The 17,971-nt window shown below is 42.9% G+C and overlaps 1 protein-coding gene across 16 annotated transcripts in view; it reads left to right on the top strand.

The window, feature by feature from the left end:
- The first annotated feature begins 1,722 nt into the window (after positions 1 to 1,722).
- Positions 1,723 to 17,971, top strand: part of LOC133136551 (band 4.1-like protein 3) — a 68,350-nt gene continuing 52,101 nt past the window's right edge. For 15 of the 16 annotated variants that reach the window (XM_061254149.1, XM_061254146.1, XM_061254155.1 and 12 more), the window contains exon 1: positions 14,171 to 14,303. The gene's annotated coding sequence lies outside the window, so the exon portion shown is untranslated. Of the gene's footprint in view, positions 1,903 to 14,170; positions 14,304 to 17,971 lie in introns of those variants that run through there. The other variant, XM_061254144.1, reaches the window with a different exon arrangement.

Raw genomic sequence — 17,971 nt, 5'->3', positions numbered from 1 at the left:
AACAGGTGAGACATGTTGGCATTCATCTTCTGCTGTCTTACCTGGAGCCATTCGTTCAATTAATTAGAAGTTGAAGCTATGTTTATCTAAATTGGTTGTTTCAATACATATGCAGAAATTGTGAGAGGAAAACACAAAGGCACCTGCTTCCATAGTGACTGTTGCTCTGTGATCTATCTGCTAAAATATGGCAAGTGTATCTGATATTGACATACATATGCCAATATCTGACTGTTACACAGTTGCAGAGGCTAGTATATTCTATTTATATATTGGTGTGAAGATTGCAGTTATCCTAAAGGACAGCTCATTGGTGCTAAGTATATCAGGAATGTGCTTTGTACTAGATTTTAAGGATTAATTTCCGCTTAAATCTGTATTCATCTTAATGGCTTATATTTACATGTGATTTATTTAGGCCTTTCCCCCCATCTTTCACCAGGGTATTTTTTTATTTTACAATAGCTATATTTCAGATTTCCATTTCAGGCCTTTAGCAGACTCCCTTATCCAGTATCCACAACAGCATTGCCCCACTTTAAACTGGTCCAGTTGGTTTTAGCTGGTCAAACTGGTTTGAAACTAGTTTGGAGATGGTCAGCAGTTACATTTCCCCTGCTTAAAGTATATTAAACACACATTCTTCTGACCTGTAGCCAAGTAACTGTGATTTGTCACTTTATCAACAGCATAGTAGTATAATGAGTCATCCTGTGATTTAAAAAATAAATAAATTCACCTTGATAAGCAAAATGTGGATGTTGATTACATTTTTCATGTTCCGTAATTCAATAGTGGATTCAATTCAATTGTCCGATTCAATAGTTTTGGTAGCTTTTTATTTATTTCAATGGAGGTGCTGGCTGTTCCGTAATTAAAAATGAGAAGCAGTTCAAATGGTTGGGAGACTGACTGGTACACCGTTTAATCTTGGAACAGACAGAGAACAACATAGCACTGAAAAGACCACAGCACTGAAGATTGGCTTGATGAGCTTTCCTAATGCATTTATTCCAAGGCTGATCGTCATTAAAATTCTTCTTTTTATGCACTGAACATGATCTAAGTAACCGTTGTGTCCTTATAACTACCCAGTTGCATTTTTCAAGCATACTGTTGCTTCACGCGAGGAATGCGCATCTGCTCTGCTTTTTTTATTTGCATGTCTGTGTTCAAAGAAAATTGATGTTTCTACAGTGACTTCAGTGACTGGAATGGATCAATTAAATGATAGGCTAATTAAAGATGAAATGTATGTGTAAAGCAATGTATTCCCTCATAAAGCTGGGTGAGAACGAAATTCTTCGGTTTTTTAGTTATCTTTTAAAATAACACATAAACAGGTTATCAGCTGTATTATCAGCCTTGGTTGTTGCCTTCTCTCAGAAAAATTGTTCACGCTGTTCGTACTGACAGCGCCTGGCTTCTGACGGGATAGCCAAGGTTAAGGAAGAAATACGATGTTACGCACACATAATGCTTCTTTACCATATCATTATACATGCACAGTGAAATTTTGACCAATACGAGTCCACATTATGCCCAAGAGACTTAAATTGACGGTTATAGTGGCCAATGGGAATGATTTTCTCTGTTCTTAATGTAACAAGTTTTGCCTTTAGTGGGCGTGGCTTAACAGATGGCAACGTCTGGCTTGAGTGTAGCCAATTGTACACAAAGGAGGCGGAGTGATATCTAAGGGTTCGGTTGTGGACGGGGGGGTTACGAGGGGGCTCGTACAGAATGAAACTGGAATGTTTTGCAGGTGTGAAGTTCTTTTACCTCTTTCCCGTGAGGTGGGCTCCCGCAAGTCTCGCGGCACTGCTTGCTGGGCGATTGTAACATCCACGTTTTGCCCCCACTGATATATTCCAGCGGCTTACCACGGAGGACCAGAGACAGGTATACAAAAACGCTCGCGTTTGTCGCTTAAAGTGACATCTGTATGATTGTACAGTTGGTATACAGCACTCGATGCACTGCAGTCTTTTGTGGCTTGCACTGTTCTGGGACGATTTTTTTAAAAAGTAACGAATAAACACTTGCGCTTCTGAGTTATTGAGCGCTCCATATTCTTTAATTGCCACATTTTAAGTTTACCTATGTAAAGGAATTATTTGAATTTTCGACCCCTTGACAAGTGTTCCGCTAATAGGAGGGGGAAGGGTTGGAGACCAACAATGCACATTTCGAATAGTCTTGCCGCTTAATACAGTTATTATTAGTATATAATACATTGTTGTAAAAGCAATAAGTAATTATTGAACAGTGTATGTTTTTACCGCTTATCATTGCTTTGTTTTATTTCAAATATGTTGATTTCATGGGGGACCACTTCGCTGAAATTGCGATCTACAGTAGACAAACAAGTGCCTTCGTTCACTCACTTGGTTAACGCTCGCGTCCCTCGCTTTTTGCTTACTGTAATTACATTCTTTGTTATTACTTTCTTAACATAAATCACAATATATTTGAACATGGTTATCCATTTAACAAGACTCTATATTTTAACATGGTTTTCGATATAGCTATTTAGTTGTGTAGGGAGAGGGATCTGTTGTTTAGTTATTCATTTCAGTTCTGATCGCGCTTTTCGAATTTACTTTCCGTGTTGACAATATGCCAGTAGTTGATGTTAGGTTATAATGAAAACAAATGTGGTTATTTCTTTTTTAAAAATTATTACGAAATTCTGTAGCATTGTGGTGAACACGAGCCCACCGGACAGGCTCCACCGCTGGGTGGAGGCGTTATGATTAACCTCGCTGACGCGCGCCAACACGCTACATTAATCAACAATCCGATGGGGCTACAACCAGAGATTTACGAATATTCCCCTTAAATTACGTGTGAGCACATCATTATATAATTTATACATAATCATTCAATCAATAAAATAATCCCAATTTATGTTTTCTCTTTAAGATTTCCTTACACGTCAATACTTTCTTTTTGCATCAGCTTTGCTTGGCAGAATCAACAGTCACTTTCATGTCAATTTTACGCAGTGTAATTTTTATTTCGATGTAGTACATTGCATCTCCGACCAATCTCAAGGCTTTAAAAGCTCCTCTCACTGGAAGAATATACTAATAGAACTCTGTGATGTGTAAATGTGGAACTAATACATTTGCATGAGTATTTAATTGAACTTACCTTAAAACGCCTGCATACCATATCCATCTTGTAAAATGACAGGGGCTACCTGCTATGAGTAGACGGTGCCCCTTCACAAACACATGTAGCTGACTGAAATAATACAAATTGTGTTAAAAGTTATTAATGCTAACTAATGTAACTGGGCTAAAGGCACATTACTTGTCAAGAACACTTTTGAGAAATCTGACTTGTCATGTTCTTTTCTTCATGTCTGCCATCTCCTAAAACTACCCTCTTCATTTCAAACATGGTGGAATGTGCCTGGATACACCACGGGGCTCTTGTGATGGTGAGTATTGTGGTTTCCTGACAGAAATTCTCAACGGATTGTCTGTGTTTAATTGATATTCCTCGTGAGGCAGAGGGGTCCTTCCACACCCTTTAGCAGGAAAGTGGAGAGATGCTGTCATGTTCAAAAGCAGGCTTTGTTTCACTGGTGAGATCTTGATAATGTAGGCGGTCAGATTTATTTAGACCAGGGGCAGCTGATGAAATGGGTCTAATTGAACTACAGTCTCACGCAGTACAAACATTAAATAAAGGGTCATAGTAAATGGCAGGCATTTATATAGCGCCTTTATCCAAAGCGCTGTACAATTGATGCTTCTCATTCACCCATTCATACACACACTCACACAATGACGGTGATTGGCTGCCATGCAAGGCAGACAACACCAGCTCGTCAGGAGCATTTGGGGGTTAGGTGTCTTGCTCAGGTACACTTTGACACAGCCCGGGCGGGGAATCGAACCGGCAACCCTCCGACTGCCAGACGACTGCTCTTACTGCCTGAGCCATGTCGCCCATAAATAGTGATTTATGAAATTAGCCATTGCCCTCAGTGAAGCTTTAAGACACTTTCAATTGTTACTGAATTAATGCTATGGTGTCAGAATAATTTTTAATGTGCAAGTGAAGGATCATATATTTTCTTTGCCCAAGAATTAAGCTGGATTAACTCTTAAAGGAATCAATCATTGACATAATTTCATTAATGTCGCCTCAGTGGATGGAATAAAGTACATCCATCAGCTGGGTTGTGGAAGCCAATACAGTTCAGTACTATTGATGTCTACAGACACTCTTTGTACAGTAGTTTTGTGTCCTAAAGCATCAGAGCAGAAGTGCTGATCTGGGATCAGGGATATTCATATACTGACCTTATACATTATGAGCTAAAAGCAGAAAAACTGATCCTGGATCAGCTGTTCTACTCAGATCCTTTATAAATATGTGGCTTGTCCTGCAAGCTTCAGACTTTACATTCACTGTCTAAGTAGTCATACCTGGATTAATTGGAGTGAAAGCCCCCTCAGGTGTGGAAATACAGATGTGTTTTGGGCTGTGCATTCCGTTATGTCAGCCTGGGGTGAAGGTTCAGCAAACCCTGCATATGGACTTTCACCATTATGGTAGGCCTCCTCTTGCGTGAAACATGATCTCAGCAAAAATAAAGGGGAAGCATGGATATCGATCCATGGAAATCAATCACACTCTCCTTATTCCTGCCAAGTCATAAAGAGGTCCATTACTGGAACTACTGGCAGGTCCAGACTGGATGTATTTTCATATCCATTTTGCTCCTACTCAGGCATATATGAGGGAGCATTGCTGTAATGCAGGCGACATTATTTTACTGTGGTGTGAGTATGTGTTCTATATCAAAGCACCTTGGATAGAGGTGGATGGCTTCCTCATTGTGCAGGGCTAGGGAATGTGAGGTCATTCATTGTGGAGATGAAAGGGTAATGTTCTCTCTGAGAGACTGAAAAGCAGCCGGCGCGAGATTATTCCTGAAAGGAATTATACATGCGGTCCCCAGCTGGCCATGATAGACAAAGCAAACAAACCTTAATTAATCACTGCTGTCAAAGCCACTGGAGATGCACATCAGATACAGTGGCTGTGGCAGTGATATGTTGACATTTGCATTCCTGAGAGACTCAAGGTTGTTCTGTAGCATTTATTTGTCTGCACATCCCCTTGTATTTGTACAAATCCCACTCATAAAACTGTCACAACGGGGCTAATTGATTCTGGAGAACACCAAGGTGTATTTTGACACGTTGCTGACAGTTACTCTGCCGCTGTGGCTGTGCTGGTCCTATAAGTGAGGAGTGGAAGTGAGCCCTCTCGCCCCAACGGCCCACGTTTCCTCCTCCGTGTGTCAGCCGTCCCTGTGACTCATCTCCAAGGCACGATGAGTCTGACTCACTTCATATGGGTAATAGAAGGGACTTACCACCACCCTGTTCTTCACTGTTTTGGTCTGTGAAGTTTGTCTTCGCAGCACAGTGAGTATTTACCAGCCTGTTTTAAGCTAAAGGAGTAAGGTGTTGGCAGGCAGCTGAAACATGGCTTTTTAAGTCTTTGTTTTTGTGGAAGTGCACCCCAGAAGACGTTTAGTAGTCATCTCAAACCTCCTTGAGTCTCCTGGAACTGCACTGCAAAGGCTTGAATCTGGATTTCCTGATTCAGAAGTTTGGCTTTGATCTTTCCAGTAGTTAAGAAACCTAACCCTAACCCACCGGGGGCAGTATTACACTGTTCTATTATCTGTGCCTCTTAACCGTAGAGTTATTCTACATCAAAGCAAAAACAATTCAAGCTCCAGGTCCTGTGTTATCTCGCATATGATTTGATGGTCAGGATGCTTCTGTAATATTCCTCCATGTGTAAAATTTAAGATTAGTAAGTCATCCTTCTAAGAGTGCTTCTGCCAAGTGCCTCAGACCAGACTGGTGGAGATAGACACCAGTAAGGACTGGGGTGAGTGTATCAGGTCTCCGTGTGCCTCTGTATTGATCCTTCAAATTCACTCTTCGCAAGCCTTGTGTTCGCCTGAGGGCACCTTGTTTGCTTTGATCAAATTTCCCATGGGGAAGATGAAGATAAATTGGACCAACTGTTTACTTTAAGGAGTCTATTGCTATTTTATTTCGTTTCACTCTGCTATAACCCTTTTGAAATAATCACTGTTGGAGGAAATTCACTGAAAACAAAGAATAAACTGTGATGAAAGACTCTATTAGGACAGAGCTCTTTAAACTTCCTACTTTATCTTCTAGGGGTGATAAATGTAAATATTTACAGGAGGATCCATAGTTTGGAGAGCCTACAGCCACTGTGATTCTAGAAGATGTTTAGCTCAGTACTATCACATGTAATTCTTAGTGTATATGCCAATTCTGAATGATCCTCTAGCTATGTATGAACATTTGTACATTTCCTACTACAAACAGTAGCACTGTTTATTTGTAAATAACCTTGTCACACAGGTATATCACTATTCTAGTGATTATAATATATTTTATGGGTGACATTATCAGCACTTCTGTCCTTTACACAATCATTATAATGTAAGCCTTTTCTATTTTTTTCGAGAACAGTCCTGTGTGATATTTAGACCTTGTAGAGCTAAACTCTTGTATTTCTTATCTGATGCAGTGAATTGCACTAGGGTGAAAAGTCATGGAGATAAACGGAGAGATAGGGAAGTTCGCTCTGTTCAACAGGCATTAACTAAGTGCTGTGGTGCTCAAAGGTTGAAGAAGTCCAGAGAGTGCTGCCCCCCCCCCCCCCCCCCCTGTCACTGTCAGCAGTTTCAAAGGAAGCTCGTGGCAATTTTTTGTATCGCTGAGCTGGTGGTGGCTTCTTTCATCAGCACAAACTTTGGACACTTGAGACAGAACCCTTCAGCCAGGACTGCGTTTTGCCCCTCGACCCTCACGCAGAGACAGCCGCACGTGACTGTAGCACACCACTGAGCTGAAGACCCGGTGCACCGGCGATAACAGGCCGGCTCAATCTTACGGCACTGGGCGATAGGCGCACTCAGTATCTCTCATTTTTACATCATCTCTGGAGAATGGAACGGGCCTCCTCTTCTCCTTTTTAAGTGATGCTACGGGGACGATGCTGCAACTATCAGGAGTTATTTATAGTGGGAAGTTTCGCAGGCTACCTTCTGTGACAAGCCTTTTCCCGAGAGCAGGTCATCAGTGATATTGCTCCCAGAGAGCCTCGCAGCCTGACTTATGTTCTCATCAGCTCTTGCCTTTGTGCTTTCCTGTTAGTTGACGATGTTCGATCTGCAGCGTGAAAATCTCAGATTATCAGTATCACTTTTTCCCCCCGATATAGACAAACCTTCTTGAATTCCAGTAAATGCATCTTAAACTGGTTATCATGTAGACAGGTTTCCTATAACAGTGGGACCTAGAAAAAGTGGTTTAGAAGCACTATCATTGTTTATCAAAAGCCAAAAAAAGTCATTGTAAACTTGTGTACCTTTCAAATGCATTTGACTTGGCCGTTCAGTGTAGACACTGAATAGAAGAAGGGTCACTGTAAATATGAAGTTGTTTTAATATAAATCGCCCACTGTTTACTTAGTAATTACCTTTGAGGAATTAGGTTGTATCTAGTTACGTTTTTATCATAATTTAAGTGTACAGGTATTTAAATCATAATCCGAGTGTTAGGTATTTCATTAACCACACACAAAATGAGGACAGCCAAAGGTACATTTTAAAGTGCCGTCTCGTTTACAGCACCAGCAGTAATGACCCAAGAGTCTTGTTCTGTTAGTTTAGGTTCACAGCATTCGCATGTTAAGTAAGAATTTCTGTGAAATGGCAGGCAGAATAGGCTATGCTTTTACCTTGTTTAGCCAATCATTGTCTACTCCACGGTGTAAGCTTTGGTCTGTGGTAGAGACATGATATTCTGTTCTTTTTAGCAAGGGTTAGTGCTGCTTCCGTTGTCATTAATTATGTCGACTTTCTTTTATGTCTCTCTGAGTTAATGCCATTTCCACCAGTCTGTAACAATATGTATTAATATTAATTAGTTTTACTCCAACACATTTCATTTTTAAGGGAACAGAATTAGTTTATGCTCATTCTACAATTTAGTTCTATGCTAATTCTACAAGTTAATTCAAATGTGGTTCAGTCATGCATATGATGGATTGAAAGGTCTTTCTTCAATGAAGAGACCTCTGGTTTCAGCTAGGGGATGCTGAGCTGACAGAGAAGGGAAAGTGATGAAAAGTCAAAGTCACACTTTATGCTGTTACTCAGAGTGCTGTCACTGGCCTTTAATCACTTTTTTAAGACAGGTAACATGGTGGAGTGTGGTTCGCCTGTGGGTCAAAGGGCAGAGGCCAGGGTGTAGGAAGCAGTAAACGCAGAAGTGTCTGGTAGACTACTAAACAGCGCTGACAATTCCCTTCAGCTTATTGGAAATGTGCCTTATAACACACATTCCTGTTTCCTCATCCTCCATACATGCTTATTATACACACTCATTAGGCACACTCGCAACGCGCACGCATTGCTGACCTAAATGCTGCAAATCCCTGCTCTGTGTTTCAGCCGTTACTGTGTGATTGGCACGTGGTCCTCTGTAAGGCATGAATGTCAGAAGCACGTTTCTGCTTTTTGCGGCTGTGATTAGAGCGCCGTACAGCTCTGGTTCTAATTAGCGGACCCATTCAGCGCAGATGGCGGGAATGTTAGTGGTTAATGTGTGGCGCGCTGGAGCTGGCGATTATCGTTTGAAGAGGCAGGCTGTCCATTAAGCGGCGGTGTGCGTGATCCAGCTCTCCGCTCTGTCAGGGTGGGGGGAGGGTGGAGGTGTCCCGGAGAGAGAGCAGGAGCCCTGTGTCCCGTCCCATTGATAGAACGTGCTAGAAAACGTACGAGGAACGTTCCCAAAATAAGCCAATGAAAAGCTGGGCCTTCAGCCTGACTGAGGTTGACCTTCCCGTCCTTGTCAGTAGAGGCTCATGGGTAATTCATGGCATTGAGCCTGTAGTGGGCGCTTCCGTCTTGTCTGTCTCCTGGAAAGCACAGGGTTGCCCCTTTGGCGTCTAACACAGCAGGGGCATTACCGCTGTCTAAAGGTCAGAAGTTGTGATTTACGAGAAGGGTCCCTCTCAGTAAAGATCTGAGAAACGTGATAAGACCTGGCAGATGGGTCTAAATGGCCAATATTTAACTTGCCTCTTCCCCTCTCTTCATTCATCTGACGCTCCGTCAGTCGTGCCAGTTTCAGTGCCATACACCCTCTACAGAGGCAGAATCCAAGCTCCATGAACCCAGCACAGCTCTTTAATGGTGCTAATTTGCCAGTCTTGTGTTTTGTTTGTTTGTTTTAGAGCAGTTTAGGACTGACGTTTGTGAATTTGTCTGAAAGTCGACAGTAGTTGGCGCCGCTGAAAGAAGCCACATACGTCTGTGCTTCCTCCTGCCGTCTCCGGGCAGAGTGCACACTGCTCCTGCAGCGGTCTGGCAGAGGGGCGCGGATGTCGGGAGGCTGTGGTGACTGATGATGATGAAAGAGGGAGACGTGCGGAATTCATCTGCATATTTAATTAGCAAAGCAAATGAAACCGAGATCCTAATCAGATCAATTTTAAGGCGGGAGTAATTATGTCCAGGAGGCCCAGCAGATAACCGTGTAATTTGTGGGGACAGGTGCTCCAGGTGCACGGTAATGCTGGGCACTCATTGGGCGGAGCAGAAGGGGGAGGGGTCCGTTCCGGCAGGTGTGGCTTCCTTCAGCTCTCCTGATGCGTTGCAGAGAAATCATGAGGCTAAAATTGGTTCAAATTCCTTCTTGGTTCCATACTTAGCTGAATTTGGGTTCAGCTGAGGCAGGTTGAACTGGGGTGAACAGGAATTAGCACTGGGTATTGATCCACATTATGCTATTGACTTTAGCCAGATATAAATAAAGCAAGAGTAAAGGGTTGCCTGTCACTGAGAGGAAAAATATGCTCTCACAAGCATGCTGTTTATTTCAGATCATTTTCCTTGGAGGTCTTTTTATAAACTGTATTGTATATTCTGTGTTATTCTCTCTTCCTGTACTGTAAGCAGAAACGGTAACTGGTTGAATAATATTTAAATATTTCCTGTATATATTGTGTTTTTATATGCTAGTTTGTGTCATCCTTCTTCAAAGGACAGATAACTGTTTTCTCTCCTCTGTTAATGTTCTTGTAGAGAACTTATGAATGCTGCTGTTGTGCTTCTAGGGAGAGAAACCTTCGAGTTTCTACCAGTGAAGGACAAAATATTTAATGGTTATGCCAAGCCGTAAGCGAACAAATTTAATTGCCTTTTTGTCTCTGGGCGTTTTGCAGAAGTAGCACCTGCAGGTTATAAGCAGGTTGGAAGCATCTCAGAGTCAGGATATGTACAAAGCCATTAGAGTTTGTGTCCTGTAATTAGCCTAACACCAGAATAACTGGTACCTTTCTGAGGACTACAAGCTTGGCAGCTGTTTATACGAGCTACACGGTACTGCAGAGGAAAATGTCTTGATATAAAAAGCATGCAGTTGAAAAAAGGTGTCCCATTTCATCAGTGTTTTGGTCTGTGCTTTGAGAGCTGCTCTGATAACCCCTTTGGTCCCAGTTGCTCCTACTTCTGTGCCTGTGCTTCTGATAAACGAGGAGACTGACCTGAAGGAGGGGGGCTGGCCTAATTTAGCCCCCCACCTCTTCATCCGCTCCTTATGCTGCACAGAATTACTGCCAGGACCCAGGACCAGGCAGGCAGACACACACACACACACAGACGCACACGCAGACACACACACACACACACTCAAAGACCTGATCGATTTGCCTGCCAGCCTAACCTCATGGGCCATGATTTCAGTGGAGCCGCTGTGCTGTGAGTGAAATGAATCAGGACGAACACGACGGCCTGCGTGTCTTGGCTCGGCCTGCGTTCGATAAAGCATTCATGCCAGAGACAAAAGTGCCAAACGGACCACGTGCATTACCAGAATACAGTACTAAAGAGGGTGTGGTGCCTTCGCGTTGCCATGGTCACCGGAGCACAGCGGGCCAATGGGGGTGTCTCTGGGGAGGGTCGCGGGGGGTCACTGAAGAGTGGGTGCCTATTAGATCAGCCAGGTTGTAAAAAAGAAGTACGGGGAAATGACGGCCTGTCGTTTTAATTGCCATACTTCCCTGCTTCGCAAGACTGGCATGTCATTTCATTTTATTGCCCTGGGCTGCTTGGAGAAACACGTAAATCTCCCTGACATTTCATTGTCCTGTTGTTTTCCTTAGGCGATAGAGAATGCTTTGGGGAACGCGTCCATTTTGTTTTTCTCTTCCTTCCTCTCAGCCCATTTTGGGTAATCCTCCTCCCCTATCGCTTTTTTCCGGAATTCAAATTCAAACCATCACATCGGTAGATTGTAATTTGTCACTTTTTATTCCAAATGCGTGGGCCAGATTGTGTCCTTTGCTTTTAAATGCTGGTGAAAGGAAACTGAGTCATGAAATAAAAGAATCATCATCCCTCTGCAAATAGTGGCTTTGCAAATTTTAGCAAATAAAAAGACGAGTTATCTGGAATGCAAAATATAATTTTGGGTTTGAGTCTATCATTGAGTTTTTATCATACAAAGTCATGCCAGTGCATTACAGCCCGGGCAGAGAACTTATGGGATGCTGAGGGGGAAAAATTCTGAATGATCTTTGGAAGCATTAGAAAGAGACTTGTATAAATCAAAGCCCTTCACTGGAAATGCTTTGGTCTGCCAAGCAATTGAAATATTAGAAAGAGCAACAGTTCTTCAGAAATGCACAAGGAAGCTCTCATGACACGAAGAGCATGCTGCGTTTATGAATGGCTTCTGTATCGCTCCAGTCTTGTCTCTGGAAAGGGCTCTTCTGTTCGTCGTAAGCCATTATCTTAGCCTCACTCACTTCGATGCATCTGAAGTGCCTGTCGAAACATCTGCTGATAAAATAATTCAGGGTTCTGCTTATCGTTGCTCTGGCTGTCTTGCCATGATACCTTATGTTCACCACATAATTTCTGTGTACTGGACAGTACATTGCATCACACACTTGGAATGATTATCTTTGAAAATCTTCTGTAATGACATCAGTGAACTCTTAATTTGACTGCACATAATGCAGTTGCTTAGGAACCATAACTAAAGTTGCACATTCTGAGTAAACTGAGTGTGATTCCTAGGGCCTAACAGCATGGCAGCATTATCTCTGGGTTGACAAAACAGCACACTCCACTGATCTATTGATTATTCCTACAAGCTTCCTAATGTTTCTTGTGATTTAATTCATTAGCAGCAGCATGTACATTTTGTAAACTGACAAAGAAATCAAACTGAGCAAGTCCATTGGCTATTTGTTATCCTTATATTTGAGTAGCAGATTAATATACCCAGGCATACAGCATGTCCTATTCCCTCTCATTACAGTACATTTAATTTACAGTGGCTAGAAACAGAAAAAAAAACAAAAAAAAAACAAGCTACCGGCAACTGTTCACTGTCCTTTTTAAGAGCAGGGAAGTTGAACTTCTTGGGCTGTTGTCTCATTGGGTATGTTGATGTTGATGGGATTTGTGTGAAGGATATCAACAGTCAGACAAGTGATCTATTTCTGCAGGTTGGGGAATTTTTCCTCCTAAACGGGATGTCAGGACTATAATGGCCAGGAGTTCATTGCATTTATCACAGTCTTAAAAGACAGGAACCGCCTCAGTTTTTACTCCTCAGAAACACCCCTGACTCATTCAAACAGTCGCTTGTTGTTATTAGCCAGACAGCCTTTAGGGGGAGAAAACCCTTCTGCGCTGCTGCTCATAACAAATTAGGTTAAATCGGTCCACTTCACACCAGGAGTCAGCCCCAGTGCCCAGGCTGAAGTATTTTCAGTCCATTTCCCTGTTGTGCTTATTTTGTACTTGTGTGATGTGTACATACACATGTACAAAATTAGGAATTACTCCTAAATTACAAGCTGGAGAATGTTTGATCTGTTTCTCAGAAGCCATGGAAAAGGGTTGTCTGGTTGGAATGAAAGAGGCTCATTTGAAGCCAGTGGAATACGGGTTATATATGGTAAGGGCAACCCAGTGCCAGCGGTGACCGCAGAAACGCTCGCTCATCAGCTGGATGTGGCACGCATGTGAAAGCACGCAGAGAATTATGGGAGGACAAGCAGGGAGAGTGACTGCGCAGAGCCAACATCACAGGCTCACTCTCACCCAGCCCAGCTGGACACAAGGCCTGAAAATCCCTCCTCAGAAACAGGACAGTCTCTTTAATTAAAAAGCCCGCTGACACTAGTGTCAGGGATTACGGCAGGGTAATGTACGGAGCGATTTGTGGAAGGCTCTGTGGAAGCGGGGAGTGGTGACATTCCATGGTTGTCTCCTGAATGGAAACTGAGCAGAGGTTACACTCTACAACCACCTCCTGTGTGGAGTGGGGGACAGCTCAGTTTACAAACTAACCTTTTCCTCAACTGATATTTCTCTCATCCTGAGTAAGTGACTGGCACAGTTGCTATTCTTTTTACTTGCAATCAATTTCTACAACTGGATATTTCATTGAAGGTTAAGCATCTGGATATTTCATTGAATATTTCATTGAAGGTTAAGCATCTGGAGAACACGAGCTAGCCTATTTCAGACATGGGACGTGTTATCATTTCCTGTTAATTTTACCAGTGAATATACATTCATTTGAGGTGCCCTTAAACCTTCCTTTGCTGTTCACTGCAATTCCATATATTTTAGGAACGTGCAGGGTTATTATTCTTATTGAATTATTACAGAGTATTTTGTTGTAGACCATATTCATAATCTCAATGCCATCGTCTGCTGTGGTTTAGTTGTGTGCATTAAGCCACGACTAACCAAATAGCTTCTGCTATAAGATTGTGGTTGTTGGCATTGTATCCTATTAGTATTCAGTGAAATCTCCAAAAGAGTTATTTTAAAAGGTATTCAGTTACAACGTGCAGGTAGGCTAATACATAACGCGACATTTGCAACGCATCAATGAAGTGAATGTAATGTATTTTGAACGTTTTTTATCGTGGAAATGATCGCATTCTTCTTGTCTGGCTGAATTCATATCCTATTCAGCATGAGTCATACCAGAGGAGATCTAATTCGCGTCTGCGTTTCTGTTTTGTAAATGAGAGGCTGGCTGTCTTTGGGTATCCCAGAATGCTGCGGTGTCCCGTGCTCAGTGCAGCTTGGCTCGCGCTGAGGCACAGGCAGCTCGCGGAGACTTTAGCGCACATCGTCCGGGGAAACCACGGCTCGCAAACCCGAAGAGAGGAAACGTCGTAACCGGTAAACGCGATCAAATTGCCATACTTTCAACTGAATTCAGATCGCATATCTGTATATCAGCCAGTAGAAGAGCTTGTTTTTCTCGCTATTACTTCTTTTTGGTTTGCGAGCAAATTGGGATCTTGTTAGCCAGCTAGCTAACGTTATACATTTCTTTCTAACGGCAGTGCATCATCTACGGCTAATGACAAGGTGGCTGTCCCAAAATAATCTCTGCTTGGGTATTCACCTATGCGTTAGACCAGGTTAAATAATACTTCAATCATAACCGGCCTTTTGCATTGTTGTTTAGCACTTAGATTGCCAGGTTGCTAGCTGTGTGTCATGCAAGTTAACTGTCGGCATCATTTCCGACCAGAATCTGGCTTAATCATTATTTACGAACAAACGCACACACAGCATCTTAATGTATGTGTATTTTAACAAATATTTGTTTGCATTATTTGAGTAAAATATGGTCATCTACATACTCTATGTAATAGAATTGCTTGTGTAAACATAGGTTCATCTTTTTTTGTTTACTTTCCAAAAAAGAAATAGAAGTCAAATGTAGTGTATGTTAAGTGAGGAACTTTATGATATGATGCGCACTGTTCCTGGTTATGATCGTGTTTTGTTTGTGCAGCATATATAGTCAGTGATTGGGACGTCTGTCCAAGGTAGGCACAGCAGACGACTCCTCTTTTCGGGTAGTTTTGACTTGTACCCCACCCCCTTCCACCGACGGTTTCGGCTTACGGTGTCTTAGTTCTGCAATGCGGTGGGTGTGGCTTGGATGTCGCTACTGTAGTGGGCTATGATGACACTTGCACCTCCGCAGGCGCGCTAGGTCCGTTAAAAGACCCCGCCAGACTGGACAACTCCACCGGGCACAGCTTACAGACCCACATGGGGCACATTAAAGCGAACACAGACAGCCGCAAGATGCCAGAACAGTAAAACCACACAACTGTTTTACTGCACGTTTACTTACTACACGGAGGGCCAAACTAACATTGCTTGCCTAAGAGCACATTGTTGTTGGGAGTGCAGTTGGAATAACTTGCAATTATTTTCAGAATTATTTTTTATGTATAAAAGCGTCTCTGATTTGTCTAATCCATAACGCATTTATTTGCGAAAATATGACGTCTGCTTTTGTACTCCATAGTTATGGTATGTTTTAAAATTGAATGCACACATTCTAAACTTTATGCTGATTTAGACTGCAAACAGTGCACATTCGTAGCAGGGGGCGGATAAGTCCACCCCAAGTCATTCCATCATCCCTGTGCAGGTGTCATTCTCTGTTACTCCCTTTAACTGAATCTGAACATATCTTCAGATTAAATAATTATAAGAATGAGCATGCATGTGTCATTTGCAAATGGCAGTTGATAAATGAGCCTTGTTCTATGAAGCACAATTTCTTTTATCTTTTTTAAAAATATTTTATCTTTCTGTCTCATGTTGTGACCCCACCCCATGTACCGTCTGAACTAATTTTCTTTCTTAACTTAAAGGCAGAACCAGGGCCCTTGCGTTTGAAGTAGTTCTATTTCTTATCAAAGTCAAAGATCTGACAATTTGGACAATATATTTTCCCTGTGTGTCTTTCCTAATGAGAATCTTGCGCTGAGAAGAATCCGTGATTACCCCAGAGATCACAGACATGACATTTTCCAGAGCCCTGTGTTCTCAATCAGCCACCGCTCTTATGAAAACGGACAGGATTTAGATGTGAGCCGCTTGTTGAGATTGTGCTGTAATCATGGACCAATTGCCCTTTGTGGCTGTGTGGGCGCCTTTGTGTGCATTTGGGAGTGTCTCTGCAGAGGGGCTGGGTTGGGCTGGGCTGGGCTGGGCTCTGCGCCCTCCCGTCCCTCTGAAGGAGTGAGTGTCTGGGGAGGAACGTGGGCTTAGCCGGGGGTGGGGGGGGGGGGGGGGTGAATATGCCCATCAAAGGCTTCATCAGGGCCCCCGTCTTCCAGGTGCACGGGAAGCGTTTCCTTTTTGCGTCCGGATGTCATCCAGGGCTCAAGTCTATTTTTAGACTGAAATACCCCTTTATTGCTGTGCGATGTGTTTTTTTATGTTGGGAAATGTGCATTTGTGCCTCATGCTGTGCTTAGCTGCTTTCACTTCCCTGCCACTGCTTGCGCTGGGAATTTCTGTCTGTGAAATTGCTAAGGAACGCTGTTCTGTCTGAATGTTGGTTCTGCACGTTAGATCACATGCTTGTCACGGTCTGCCAGCGTGACGGTGCTCCGTCACAAGGGCAGGGTCAGCGGTGCGCTTGCAGAACTTATTCTTCAGCGGGCAGTGTGAATGTGGTGGCAGTTTGAGGGGCTCATCTCTGAATCGCAGAGAAAGTGATTCATGGGCTGTAACCTATATGTAATGCCTCAGACGTGCTGTGTAATTTACTCTGAGTCTACTGGTTATGGTCAACTTTACATTGTGCATGTGATTAATGTTCAAATGGACTTTTTCCAGAAGATGTTAAATTCAATTCATGTTGCAGTTATATGCACATGGTAGGTCACCTGCTGACCACTCTACCATTAACCTCCTCTGTCTGTGAAAGCAGAACACAGACCACTCTGCCATTAACCTCCTCTCTGTCTGTGAAAGCACAACACAGACCACTCTACCATTAACCTCCTCTCTATCTGTGAAAGCAGAACACAGACCACTCTACCATTAATCTCCTCTCTGTCTGTGAAAGCAGAACACAGACCACTCTACCATTAACCTCCTCTCTGTCTGTGAAAGCTGAACACAGACCACTCTACCATTAACCTCCTCTGTCTGTGAAAGCTGAACACAGACCACTCTACCATTAACCTCCTCTCTGTCTGTGAAAGCTGAACACAGACCACTCTACCATTAACCTCCTCTGTCTGTGAAAGCTGAACACAGACCACTCTACCATTATCCTCATTTCTGTCTGTGAAAGCTGAACACAGACCACTCTGCCATTTTAACCTCATTTCTGTGAAATTATTCTGTAGCTTTCTGGAGCACTGCCATGTTAGCATGATGCTATCGCACTGCCAAAGCACGGAGTCTTCACACTTCAAGAGAAAGGCGTGAAAGTGGGGAGTCACAGTGCGGAATCACGGAGGCAAGGTCAAAGGTTGGAAGGAGATTCTGTCTGTACCTGCAGGGCAAGGTGGTGTAAACAAGGACTAATCTGTGGCTACTTTAGAGATTAACTCTGCTTGAGGTTATGAGAAGGTTTGGTTCAGCCACACTGTAACTGGACACCATGTTGACGTGGGCTTATCAGGCATTGTAGTCTTGTCAGAGAGCTGCGAAAATCACACAGGTTTGGTTTACGTGTACAAACCTGGTCAACAGAAGCTGCATTTCCATTGCATATCACATAATCTATTTAAATCTGAGTCAATATTTCAGAACGACAGCCTTTTTGCTTTTTCTATTTTTTTAAAAAGTCAGGCAAGGACAGCTGATGATGCCCTTCTGTATTTATTGTGAGGCAATTAGGAGATGAATAGTGTAGACTCTGGAGTGATTTATTTCTTTTTTATTGAAAGGCTTTCTGAACAGACAGACCGCCATTAACCGCTGGCTCAGTCAGCCTGGTCCCAGCAGCAGTGGTCAGGGATTTGGACAGCATGGAAGTGCAGAAACTGTGGTCGCAGTTGACTATTAAAATGGAGGAA

The sequence above is a fragment of the Conger conger genome, chromosome 9, assembly GCF_963514075.1.
Source record: "Conger conger chromosome 9, fConCon1.1, whole genome shotgun sequence".
NCBI lineage: Eukaryota > Metazoa > Chordata > Actinopteri > Anguilliformes > Congridae > Conger > Conger conger.
This window is presented reverse-complemented; position numbering and strand designations above follow the sequence as displayed.